Source organism: Callorhinus ursinus, unplaced genomic scaffold, assembly GCF_003265705.2.
Source record: "Callorhinus ursinus isolate GAN/ISIS: 27379988/994484 unplaced genomic scaffold, GSC_fseal_2.0 scaffold13, whole genome shotgun sequence".
Classification (NCBI taxonomy): Eukaryota; Metazoa; Chordata; class Mammalia; order Carnivora; family Otariidae; genus Callorhinus; species Callorhinus ursinus.
In genome coordinates, this window is record NW_027397075.1 from 36,295,339 (window position 1) to 36,307,587 (window position 12,249).

General features: G+C 40.5%; 1 protein-coding gene and 1 pseudogene across 6 annotated transcripts in view; both read left to right on the top strand.

The window, feature by feature from the left end:
* RASAL2 (RAS protein activator like 2) overlaps positions 1-12,249 on the top strand; it is a 356,954-nt gene that overhangs the window by 303,201 nt on the left and 41,504 nt on the right. The gene's annotated exons all lie outside the window — the stretch shown is intronic.
* Positions 3,602-4,483, top strand: LOC112828449 (NADH dehydrogenase [ubiquinone] iron-sulfur protein 8, mitochondrial pseudogene; annotated as a pseudogene).

Below are 12,249 nucleotides of genomic sequence, written 5' to 3' on the forward strand. Positions count from 1 at the left end.
TATTCCACTGTATGGATGTACCAGAGTTTGTGATATCATTCACCCACTGAAGAACATTTGGGTACACATGAAGAAAAGTTGCATATGCATAAGTTTTCACTTCTCTGGTGTAAATGCACGTTTGTGTAGTTGCTGGGTAGGATGGTACGCACATGTTTAGGTATACAAGAAACTGCCAAATTCTTTTCCAGATTATCTGTAACCATTTTACATTCCCACCAGCTATGTTTACAATGTTTTTTTATGTCCCAAGAGATAGTCACCTGTGCTGTCTTCTAGAAGTTTTATGATTTTTAGCTTTTGTATTTAGTTTGCCGATCCATTTATTTAATCTTTTGTTGGCTTTATTTTTTTTTAAAGATTTTATTTATTTATTTCAGAGAAAGAATGAGAGAGAGAGAGAGCACATGAGAGGGGGGAGGGTCAGAGGGAGAAGCAGACTCCCTGCCAAGCAGGGAGCCCAATGCGGGACTCGATCCCGGGACTCCAGGATCATGACCTGAGCTGAAGGCAGTCGCTTAACCAACTGAGCCACCGAGGAGCCCTTTTGTTGGCTTTAAATAAAAGGTCTTGACTCAGAACTTATTGGTGTTCAGTCCAAGATATCAAAACTAAAAACTTGCCCCAGCCAAGCCAGTTACAGGGAATCTGCCTTCCTTTGGAGAGGGAAATATTGTAAACTACTTACTTCTCTCCTGATCTGCTCTTCCCTTCCAGTTTACTAACCATGGTTTTAGAAGTTGCCAGAAGGTTCTGGGCAAGAGAAGACAGAAAGGAGGAAAAAGGGGATAAGAAAGTTCTAGTACTATCTTAGCCTTTCATAATGCTGTCTGAGCCTGGCCGATGTTTAAAGCTTACTGTTCCCTCATGGGGTACTTTGGGGAATTCTTCACAAATGTCTCATCTCTGAGGAGCTTGCATCTATGGTTTCATTGAGGTTAGTGGGTATATGTCTATCTCAGGTGTTCACTAGCAACTCCTCTCACAGTTTCTAGGAAGGCATTCTTGTTCTTCTGGTCTCTTTACCCTTCTAGTCCTTTGGTCCCCAGGAAATATCCACAATTCCTCTGCCCTGACAAACCTCTAGGAGTGCAGGCTAATCTAAAAGCATCCACCCTCTTAGATTCTGCCATTTATCATCTAGATTTTCCAGACAGAATCAAACTTCACCCTATATGCATCATCTAGCCATTTCCCTCGTGGGAGGCAGGGAGATGAGCCTCACAGCTTTCTCCTAAAATTGTCTCTCACAAAAATCCTTTCCATTCTCTATACTCTGACCACTTTTTTTTTTTTTAAGATTTTATTTATTTATTTGAGAGAGAGAGAGCACACAAACTAGGGGAGGGGCAGAGTGAGAGGGAAACCAGACTCCCCTTTGAGCTGGGAGCCCAACGAGGGGTTCGATCATGACCTGGGCTGAAGGCAGATGCTTACCTGACTAAGCCACCCAGGCGCCCCCCTGACCACTTTTTATAGTCTTGTTCTGAGAGGTTCAAGGTAATAGAACTGGCTCCAGAACATTTCCTTTGTAAATTCTACAGTTTGTTTAGTCCTTGACTTAAGTATACAAATCTGTTGTCTCTTAATGTCTCAACTGAAACTTCAATTTTAATATCTCATCAAATATGCATATAATACTTTTATTAATCTGTGGTCTTTAGCAAAACATACAAAGCGCAACATGGCCCTATCCGTACCTAACTCTCAGCATTGTCTCCTACCACTCGATGACAAGTCTTTTACTTACCACACTGTTTTATATTTCTTTGCTTTTGATCTTGCTGCCCCCTCTATCCCAAACACCACTTCCTATTCTTACCCCTTGACCTTTGTCATAATTTATAACATTCTAACTCATACTCATGCCACCCAAATCAGGAGTCCAATGCCTTTGGACTTCTTTGCCTTGTTCTTCCCATCCATCATCCTAAACTGAGCACCTACCCCATGTACCCACTAATGGCCAAACTTATGGGACTTTTATAGGGCTACTTTCTACTGAATTTGTCTTTTCACGCTTCTGCTTACTGCAGCAGATTGGAAGCTCCTCAAGAGGACAGACAGACAGCCTTTGTGTCCTCATGTCCTCGTACAATGCCTGTCCTATTAAGGAACTTAATGTTTGTTAGCCTGACACAGAAGACTGCAAATGAATTCTAGATAATAAAGAAGAATAATCTTTTTTAATATGGTATACTTGGATAGAAGGACAGTTTCTCAGAAATTATTGAATTTCAGGTTATTAATTAATCAATACAGTCTGGCTGTAGATTATAGTTTCTCTTACCAGTGTTTACTGCTGTAGGTCAAGTAAGGATCCCATAGTTTTATGAACTAAAATCCAATCCAATTGTATCATGATAGCATTTTATAATTCGTTAGAATGCTTTATCTTAATAGAAAAAGTTGCTTACATACATTTATTCCTTCTGTCTTCATATTCTTCCAACAAAAAATATTTTGAAGGATAACTATCTTGATCTCAACCAAATGAATACTTCACATAAAATAAACTCATACATGTCATACCACTGTGAAAAAGCCCCATGTTTGCAATGGTAGCCCCATTTTTATGGTGCTGTAGTTTGTGAGATGTTTGTGAAATCATACATTATAACATTTGGTTCTCACAAACCTGTATGAAGTATAGGAAGAGAAATCATTATCCACATTTTACAAATGAGGTAACTATGGTTCAGAAAGAATAAATTATTTGTTCCATATCACATATAGCTAGCGAGTGGTTTGAGGTGACATAAATATATACTTTTGGCTCCGAGTTGAGTGCCTTTTCCATTATACTCTCTGTTGCATGTGTTGATAGGAATCCTGACTTGCTGAGGAAATGATTGAGAAGGAAAAATGAAAGGTAAAAATCACACATATAGACATACACACAAACATACTCAAAACAACAGCTCTTAATAAGAGTAGACTAGAATGCAGTGATAATGAATGTGTCAATTTGTGCTCATGATATTTCCACAGTTTGTTGAAATAAAAAGCTAACTTCCTTTTGTACTCCTTTCATCTCTCCTCCCCCTAAATCCAAATGTATTGGGTGAAAAAAACAACTAAAAGAAAATATAGTAGCTGGATTTCTTATGATCTTGGAATGGAAGAATCCTTTCTAAGCATAAAATGGGGGAAGTAACTGTGCATATGACAGGAAAAGTACTAACTTATTTAACATACAAAGAACATTTACATATCAGTTAAGTTCAACAATTAGAAAAAGATTTAAGAACATGAAATAGCAGCTTGTAACTCACAGAAAAGGTAACTGAGATTGCCAATAAACATATTAAAATGTCTCAACCTCATAAAGAAATGCATAAGAAAGCAATAATGAAATAACATTTTTCACCAATTATCCTGGCAAAAGTTTTTCAAGTTCAGCCATATCCAGTTTTGGTGATAGCATATAGAAACATGCTCCATTGGTAGGAGTTTAAATTGATCCCATGTTTTGTGTAGGATAATTTAGCAGTATCAAAATTTTAGATGTATGTACTCTTTGATCCAGCAGTTTCACATCTAGAAATTTAACCCATAAATCATGCAGATATGTAGACTAAGATATGTATACTAAGATACTTTTTGAAACTGGGTGGTGATCAAAGAAGAACAAAAGAAAGAAAAGAGGAAAAAACTGAGATGGTCCTCAGGGACTGGTTGAACCACTATAGGTCCACACAAGGGAATACTATATGGTTATTAAAAAGAGGCGAATCAGGCCTCTCGGCGGACAGGCCGCTCAGCAAGGGAAGGAGCGAGAGCGCTTTAAAGATGCGCTGCCTGACTGCCCCAACACTGCTTCGGGCCCTGGCCCAGGCTGCACGTGCAGGGCATCCCACTGGCCTGAGCCTCCACAGCAGCACAGTGGCAGCGACCTACAAGTTCGTGAACATGCGGGAACCCTCGATGGACATGAAGGCGATGACCGAGAAGGCGGCTCAGACCCTGCTATGGACCGAGCTCATCCGAGGCCTGGGCATGACCCTGAGCTACCTGTTCCGGGAGCCTGCCACCATCAAATACCCATTCGAGAAGGGCCCACTGAGCCCTCGCTTTCGGGGAGAGCATGTGCTGCGTCGGTATCCATCGGGAGAGGGGCGCTGCATTGCCTGTAAGCTTTGTGAGGCTGTCTGCCCCGCCCAGGCCATCACCATTGAGGCCGAGCCGCGGGCCGATGGCAGCGCCGGACCACCCGCTACGACATCGACTTGACCAAGTGCATCTACTGCGGCTTCTGCCAGGAGGCCTGCCCCGTGGACGCCATCGTCGAGGGCCCCAACTTCGAGTTCTCTACTGAGACACGTGAGGAGCTCCTGTACAACAAGGAGAAGGTGCTCAGCAACGGGGACAAGTGGGAGGCCGAGATCGCCGCCAACATCCAGGCCGACTACCTCTACCCCTGACGCCCCCTGCGTGGCTGGCCCGCAGCCCCTGCCGCCCAATAAAAAAGCTCTGCCCTCCCCCCCACAAAAAAGGAGGCGAATCATATCTGTATGTTCCAATATGGACAGAAGTCCAAAATACACTCTTAAGGGAAAAAAGTATGGCAGAATTCCATTTGTGTGTGAAATGTATGTGTATATATTTGGTTGTCTGTGTGTAAAAGGAGGGGTCACAAACATTGTTAATAGTATTTTCTCCAGGAGATTGAGGAAAGTACCTATATCTACTTATATTCTTCACCTTCTATCCTTCTGGGCTCTTGGAATTTATTACCCATGAGTGTTTATTTCTTCATTGTTTAAGGGGAAGAAAGTGATTAATTAGGGGAAAAAAAAAAGCTCTTCAAGCCCATTTCCACCTCATGTCTCCCTTAGCTATTTCCCAGTTACCACCTCTTCACTGTCAGACTCCATGAGTTAGTCTCCACTTTTTCACATCCGGTTCATTATCTCTGCCCACTGCAATCTCATCTTTGTCCTTATTGCTTCACTAAAATTACTCTTACCGAAGTCTCAATTATCTCTCAGTCTGTATATCCAGTAGCTACTATTAATATTTTAACACACTGATCTGCAGTAATGGACAGTCCACTCTTCTTGAGAGCTCTCTTCCCTGGGCTTTTATGACACTCCAGTCTTCTAATTTTCCTTCAGCCTTTTAAATTCTTTAGTTTCTTTTGTCAGTTTTATAGATTTAGATGTTAGCATTCCTTGGGTTTTCTTAGGACCTTTTCTTGATCTGCATGTTGTCTTGCAGTAGTCATAGTGTCAGTCTAGTCAGGCTGCTATAACAGAATACCATAGACTAAGTAGCTTATAATAAACAGAAATTTATTTCTCACAGTTCCAGAGGCTGAGAAGTTCAAGATCAAGCCTTGGGCAGATTTGGGGTCTGGTCCGGATCTGCTTTCTGATTCAAAAGTCCCACCTTTTCACTGTGTCCTCACATGGGGAAATGAGCAGTGGATCTCTCCTGGTTCTATTTTATAAGGGTACAAATCTCATTCATGAGGGCTCCACCCTCATTATGTAATCACCTCCCATAGGTCACCCCTCCAAATACTATCACCTTAGAGTTTAGCATTTCAACGTAAATGGGGGGAGGGGACACAAACATTCAGTCTACAGCAAACATCTACCCAGAGAAACCTCGAACTTACCTTGTATATAACTTGATTTCATTTCCACCCTCACCTCAACAAGTGTTGCCTTTCATTCCCCATCTCTGTAAAGGACATCACCATCTTTCTGCCCAGGGGCTCATCCTTGGCTCTACCCTCTCCCTGATGGCTCCCACATTCCATCATTAAGACCTATTGACCTTCTAATTCTCTCTCAAATCCATGCACTTCTTTCCACTTCTGCTAATCTGTAGTTCATGATCTTGACTCAGGTTACTGCCATAATCTGTGAACTTAGTCTCTGAGTGTTCCATTTCTTCTCTCCCTCTCCATGTGCCCCTCTTTTCTCCACCCCTTACCCAAAGTACTCCTACTGAGGCACATCTGATCATGTTGCTCCCTCTCCACCACCCAAAACCTTTCAATGTCCATCCACTGGCCTTTGATCAAATTGAAGCACCCACATTACTACAAGTCCCATCATGGTAGCTCTTAAGCCTCAGTATTCCCCACCCCTCCTCTCTGCCCCTGTACTCACCCACACTGCACCAGAGCCACAGTGCTGAATTCTCTTCCGTTCCTTAAACATCCCAGACTTGTATACTTTCATCACAGGCCTTCTCTCAGGCTAGCCATTCCCTCCAGAACTGCACCTCCATGTCTGCATGGAGCTAAGTTGAGGTCATAGGTTCACATTACTTTTTCCTCCAAGAAAGTTTCTCTGAATCCCCAGTTAAGATCCAGCGACCCTGCTAAATGCTCACAGAACCTCTTTCACATCCTTTTTCACAGGTCTTATCACATTGTATTGTAATGGATAACTAGATTGTAAACTTTGTGTGCGTACAAGGACCATGCCCTTCTTCTTTACCATTGTATTCCTTGCATCTACCTCTAGTATAGTGCCTGACATATAATGTGCACCAAGTAATTGTTGGATGGATGAGGGGGTTCATACATACATATTCAACCAAAGGAGAAAGTAATGGGAAAGCAAGTAGTCATGAGCTTAAGAATGAGTAAGAAGTAAATGTCATTGAATTCCACCAGTTTTTCCTCATTTATATTCCTTTCACCCATACTTAATTTATGGCAATAATGAGACTAAAATCTAACCTAATTTGGAGAAAGAGAAAAGTTATTAGTCTTTCCAATCACTGTTTAACTAATAAGTATGTTTGTTGAGTTGTTTGTGAGTATGGTTTGGTTTAGTTGGTTTTGTTTGTTTCAAATTTTATTTAAATTCCAGTTAATATACAGTGTAATATTAGTTTCAGGTGTAGAATTGAGTAAACCATCACTTATATACAACACCCAGGGCTCATCCCAACAAGTGCCCTCCTTAACGCCGATCACCCGTTTAGACCATCCCCGCCCACCTCCCCTCCAGCAACCCTCGGTTTGTTCTCTGTAGTTAAGAGTCTGTTTTATGGTTTGTCTTTCTCTCTCCCCCCCATATACTCATCTTTCATTTCTTAAGTTCCATATATGAGTAAAATCATATGGTATTTGTCTTTCTCTGACTTGTTTCACTTAGCATAATACTCCCTAGCTCTGTCCAAATTGTTGCAAGTGGCAAGATTTTTTTTTTTTTACAGCTGAGTGTTTTCCATTGTGTATATATACCACAACTTCTTTATCCATTTATCAGTCGATGGACATTTGGGCTCTTTCCATAATTTGGCTATTGTTGATAATGCTGCTATAAATGGGGGTGCATGTATCCCTTCAAATCAGTATTTTTGTATCCTTTGGGCAAATACCTAATAGTGCTATTGCTGGATCATAGGCTAGTTCTATTTTTAACTTTTTGAGGCACCTCCATACTGTTTTCCAGAGTGGCTGCACCAGCTTGCATTCCCACCAACAGTGTAAGAAGGTTCCCTTTTGTCCACATCATTTCATGGGGTTTTAAAAATTCAATATAGTTGTGTTTAATTTAAAAGGCACTAGTAGATCTTATTCCATTTGCAATTTAAGGACAAAAAAAGTAATAAGTATATTACAGTATGGTACAGTTTCTGTAAAGGGATTGTTCCTAATATCTGTCATATTGGAGGTTAGATGAGTTTTCTGCCCTCCTAAACATGGTTTAATATTTATAATCTTGTCTTTCTTTGGTGTCTTCCTTCATTGCATGTATACATGTATATGTACCAAAATAGATTGAATGTCATTTTTGTCTATGATGATGAATTTCCTTACCATGAGTTTGTTCGTTTTAAGTGACAACTCAGGCTGACAAATATCCTTTTTTGCCATTAGCAATTGGGCTCATTAGACCATCCTGTCTAGAGGCTGAGAGTAGGGGAAGGGAAGATCAGCAATATATGTCATGTTTCCATAAATAGCTTTCTGTGTGAGTGGTTGTGTGGTATATTTTTTAAAGCTAACATAAAAATCAGTGAGTAATTTAAGCAGGAGGGACTGGCTTTAACTGCAGCAGATAAACCACTACAGCTAGGATCCTCAGGGAGGACATTCTTCTGAGTCCACAGAATTCTGGTGAATGAGTTCTAATTTCTTTTTTGTTGTTGTTTTTTACTCCAAGGGAGGAAACATTTAAAATTATAGTACAGGGAAAGATCTGCTTTTTCAAAAGATCTACCAGGTCGAAAAACAATAAAATGTAGGGTGCAAGTAAAACCACATTTTTCCCAAAGTGAGATCTCAGATACAATTTTTAAAAACTTGTTGGACACTATGCATTTTTTGGTAGAGTATTAGGATACTGAATCTCATTAGTTACTCCCTGGGAAATTCTCAAACAAGGTAAAGTGCCTTGGGAATACATACTGGTGAATATAAGCATAGATTGCTACACCCACCTTATGGCTGAGCTGTTTCTTCAAGAATTCAGTGAAGCAATCTGGAATCATAACTGCCAAGCCCAGCAGAAATTCACCTGCACTGGCATGCAGGATTTTGTGTGGCAATAAGCATTTTTAATTAAAAGTTTCCCGGATGATTTGGAACTGAATCTGTAAACACGTGGCAGATTGAGCTAACACATCCAAGCACCATTGGCACTTTGGGGGAAATATGGCTTTTAAAAAAATTGAATGGTTATGCTGAGAAAAATCCAGCTGTGTTTTACTTAACATCACACTAATCAGAGTTCTTTGACTCCTTTTTTTTTTCTATCAGTCTATCCAGTGGTGTGTGTATTGGCTCCTCATCCCCCAACCCTTCACTTTTGTCTTTTAAGACTGATTTTAAGATAGGGATGTGGGTTAAAGCAAGGAATACTTACTCACTGTAGTAATTGAAGGCTTCTCTTGTCTTATAGTTTATCTCTTAAATAGGTCAGAAGCAGCAGGTAATCTTCATCAGCAAAGCAATTAGATTGTTAACCCTTACCTATCATGTTGCTAGAGGCCTTGGAGTTTACATAGCAATCAAGGTTGTTTGCTCACCTTAAAACAAAAATGTAAAGAATATGGTGTTCCTTAATTGAAAGTAAAATTGCTTCTGGAAAGCAGTTTCCCAATTAAACCAAGAAATAATTATATTGGAGCCCTGAATTATTCTTACATAGTGTTTGGGATGATGGGGGTTGGGGGTAGAAGTGCAGGTGTTGGGAAAAGAACCCTGGCTAGTAGTCAGGGGACTCACAAGGTTCACTTTTCAAGGCTGGGTTCCTTGATGAAGGCCATTGTCAGCCTGGACTGGGAAGAATGGCTTTAAACTCAAATTATTCTCTGAATAAATCCACATTCTGCTTTACATTAGAGAAGTACCTGTAGTGGCATACAGGGCTGTTAAAACTCTCTAGTTAGAAGATCTAAGAAAAATCAATTCACATGAAGTTACAGGAGGAGGTAAACATGATTTAGAGGGGACTTGAGTTACTAATGCTATTACACAGAAACATTACCATTCTTTACAAAGAATACCTTTCCCCAACCTCAAGCCATTCCCAGGCTGCTTGATCTTCCTGTTTACTGTAATCCTGCCTCTCTGGGAATTACTTCTGTCTTCCCAGAGACTTTCTTCCCAATACAGGAAGGGCTTGTTTATTTATTCAGTAGTAATGTTGAACTTCCCAGTGACTTTGGTGTTCAATTCATGGGTGTGAGGGTGTACGTGTGTATACACACGTACATATGTGCTGAACAATAGGAGATTCTGAACTCTATGTATTAATAATTGAAATTTCAATACCGAGAAGTTTTGAATTCTAATTCCAGATGTCTTAGTTGTAATATCTGTTGATGGCTGCATTTGGAAGTTAGACGTGAGTATCAAATTGAAATGAAATTTGTTCAGCATTGGAAATACAGTGAATAAGAATTTTATCCAATTTTCTCTTTTAAAAAAATTGTGTAATCCAGATAAGTTAATATAAAATAATATCTAGGGACATTAAACTAGGGTAAACACTGCAAAAGAAATAGAACAGATGTGAGAGAAAGATTGTTCTTGCAAGTGGGATGTAGCAAATACCTTCTAGTGGAGGGCAGGGAATCACGGAGGAGGCAAGCCAAAGGTCAGATTTGTCCCTGAGTTGAGATTCTCCTCCACCTGCAGAGTTGCCTCTAGTTTTTTCCTACAGCCTTTGACTTTGAGAAGCTCTGAGTGGAAATGAGTAGGGACATTGCCATTCCTTCTTTCCTGTCTTAAAATGGTCACATTCGCAGAGCTCCCAAGTCCTTCAAACCACAGCTTCTCCCTGCTGCCTCCCAGCCCTGCTCTCCTTCTATGTGGAGCACCATGGCAACAGGCCCAGCCTAGAGCCCAGAACCTTGTTTGTGTTACCTGAGGGGCTGGCTGGATGCAGCCTGAGGAAGAGAAGAAGGAATATTACCTATCTTGCAGCCTCTTTGGAAAATGACTTCATGTTGCCTTGTTTGGGTTTCTGTTCGACTTCTATTGGAGACTTGAAATTACACCTGGAAAATGTTTATCCAAAGATGTTATCAGTCACCGGAGGCAGCAGGGAAAGTCTGTTCTGTTGGTTCTTGTCTCCTAAGCCAAGAGTTGTTTTCTGAGGTAGTGCAGAAAGTGCCTCACGACGCCGGGACATGCGGCTCCGCCATGATTTGGGGTTGCGCTGCTGGGTGGTTGTACAGTTGCTTCATGTAGGTAGGCATTTATTCTGGTGAAAATAAAATTAATTTCTGTTTTGAGAATATTTTCTCTGAGAATTTTCAAAATACAAGTAAGCCCTTTGTCAGACCTGCTTCGATTTCAAATATGCCTTCATCTTTCCTATCGGGAGGCTCATTCCCAGAGCACAAGCAGCTTTTCCTTTCCAAACAGCTCTTGCTCGGAAAAAGGGGCTGGAATGATTGTTTTATATGTGTTTTAAAAACGTTACAGTACCCTGTTCACTCCACTGGCTCCCTATGAAACATACTGAGAAAGGTTATATGGTAATTATATGAAAGTAAAATTTGTTGTAGCCTTTAGTTAGAGTTGCGGTGCTGTGTTTGCGGTATATAACATGTCATTGTCTTGTCCAAGAGAACAAAGGGAAAGAAATGTCACCTTGTTATATTTTCCTGTACAAAACATTCGGTGGCATTTGTCCCTTTCATACATGCTTTGTATTATCCATGGGAAATACACATACTGGCTTTTTGACCTTAGAAAGCCTGCTGAGTATCAGAACACATGTTTTTCAGTGTAAACATTAAATAGTAGTTGTTTTTCGTGTGTGTGGAAAGAAGAATGGATGCGAAGTCTTACTGCTTGAGGTGTTTCTTACTGTATGGAGCTTGATGAAGCAGTGTGAGAATGGAAGCAAAAGGCAAAGAGCCGCCTTTAGTGCTCGCTTCCTGTATCTCATTGCTTTATAATTTAACCGAAAGCCACTCTGATATTGATGTTAACGTAGTCGTTTCAAGGAAATAAGTGAAGCTCCTTATTTAGTGTGTTTTCCAAAAACAAATGTCTTTACACGAGGCATTTCTTTTTATCCCTATTCCTGGGTACTTCTACTCGAAACATATATCTATTTAACTCTGGGTATTTTAGTCAATAAATTCTGTAATTACTGAGTAAAACTGCTTGGCTATCCAGTTCTGGATCCAAGAATATTTTACTTGATATCATTTGACTTCATTAATTCTTCCCAAGCTGGAAGGCAGCGAGGGGCCAGCTCCCGTCATGACAGGAGTCATTCCCAACATTCTTTTTTAAACAAACCATAAGAGACTCTTAATCTCAGGAAACAAACTGAGGGTTGCTGGGGGGGAGGGGGGTGGGAAGGAGGGGGTGGCTGGGAGGGAGGGGGTGGCTGGGTGATGGACATTGGGGAGGGTATGTGCTACGGTGAGTGCTGTGAATTGTGTAAGACTGATGAATCACAGACCTGTACCTCTGAAACAAATAATACAGTATATGTTAATAAAAAAATTTTAAAAAAACCTAACAACAACAACAACAAAATAAAAATAAACAACTGAGAAACAGAATCAGTCAGGATGCCTGAATGCTGTTGACAAAGATTTGTTCTTCTAGATGAGAGTTTGAACATTTCTTTTGAGGGTGGGAGGTTTCTTCAGGCATTTTATTCTTTATTCATGTTTGTACAGTAAAGCATGGATATGACCAAATGCTTGCCAGAAAAGAATTCCACATTGAGATGGAAATTAGATCTTTTGAAAGGCAGGGTCTTGTGCTGAAAAGTTTGGCTTTGACTCTGTGTGTGAGTGTGTTTA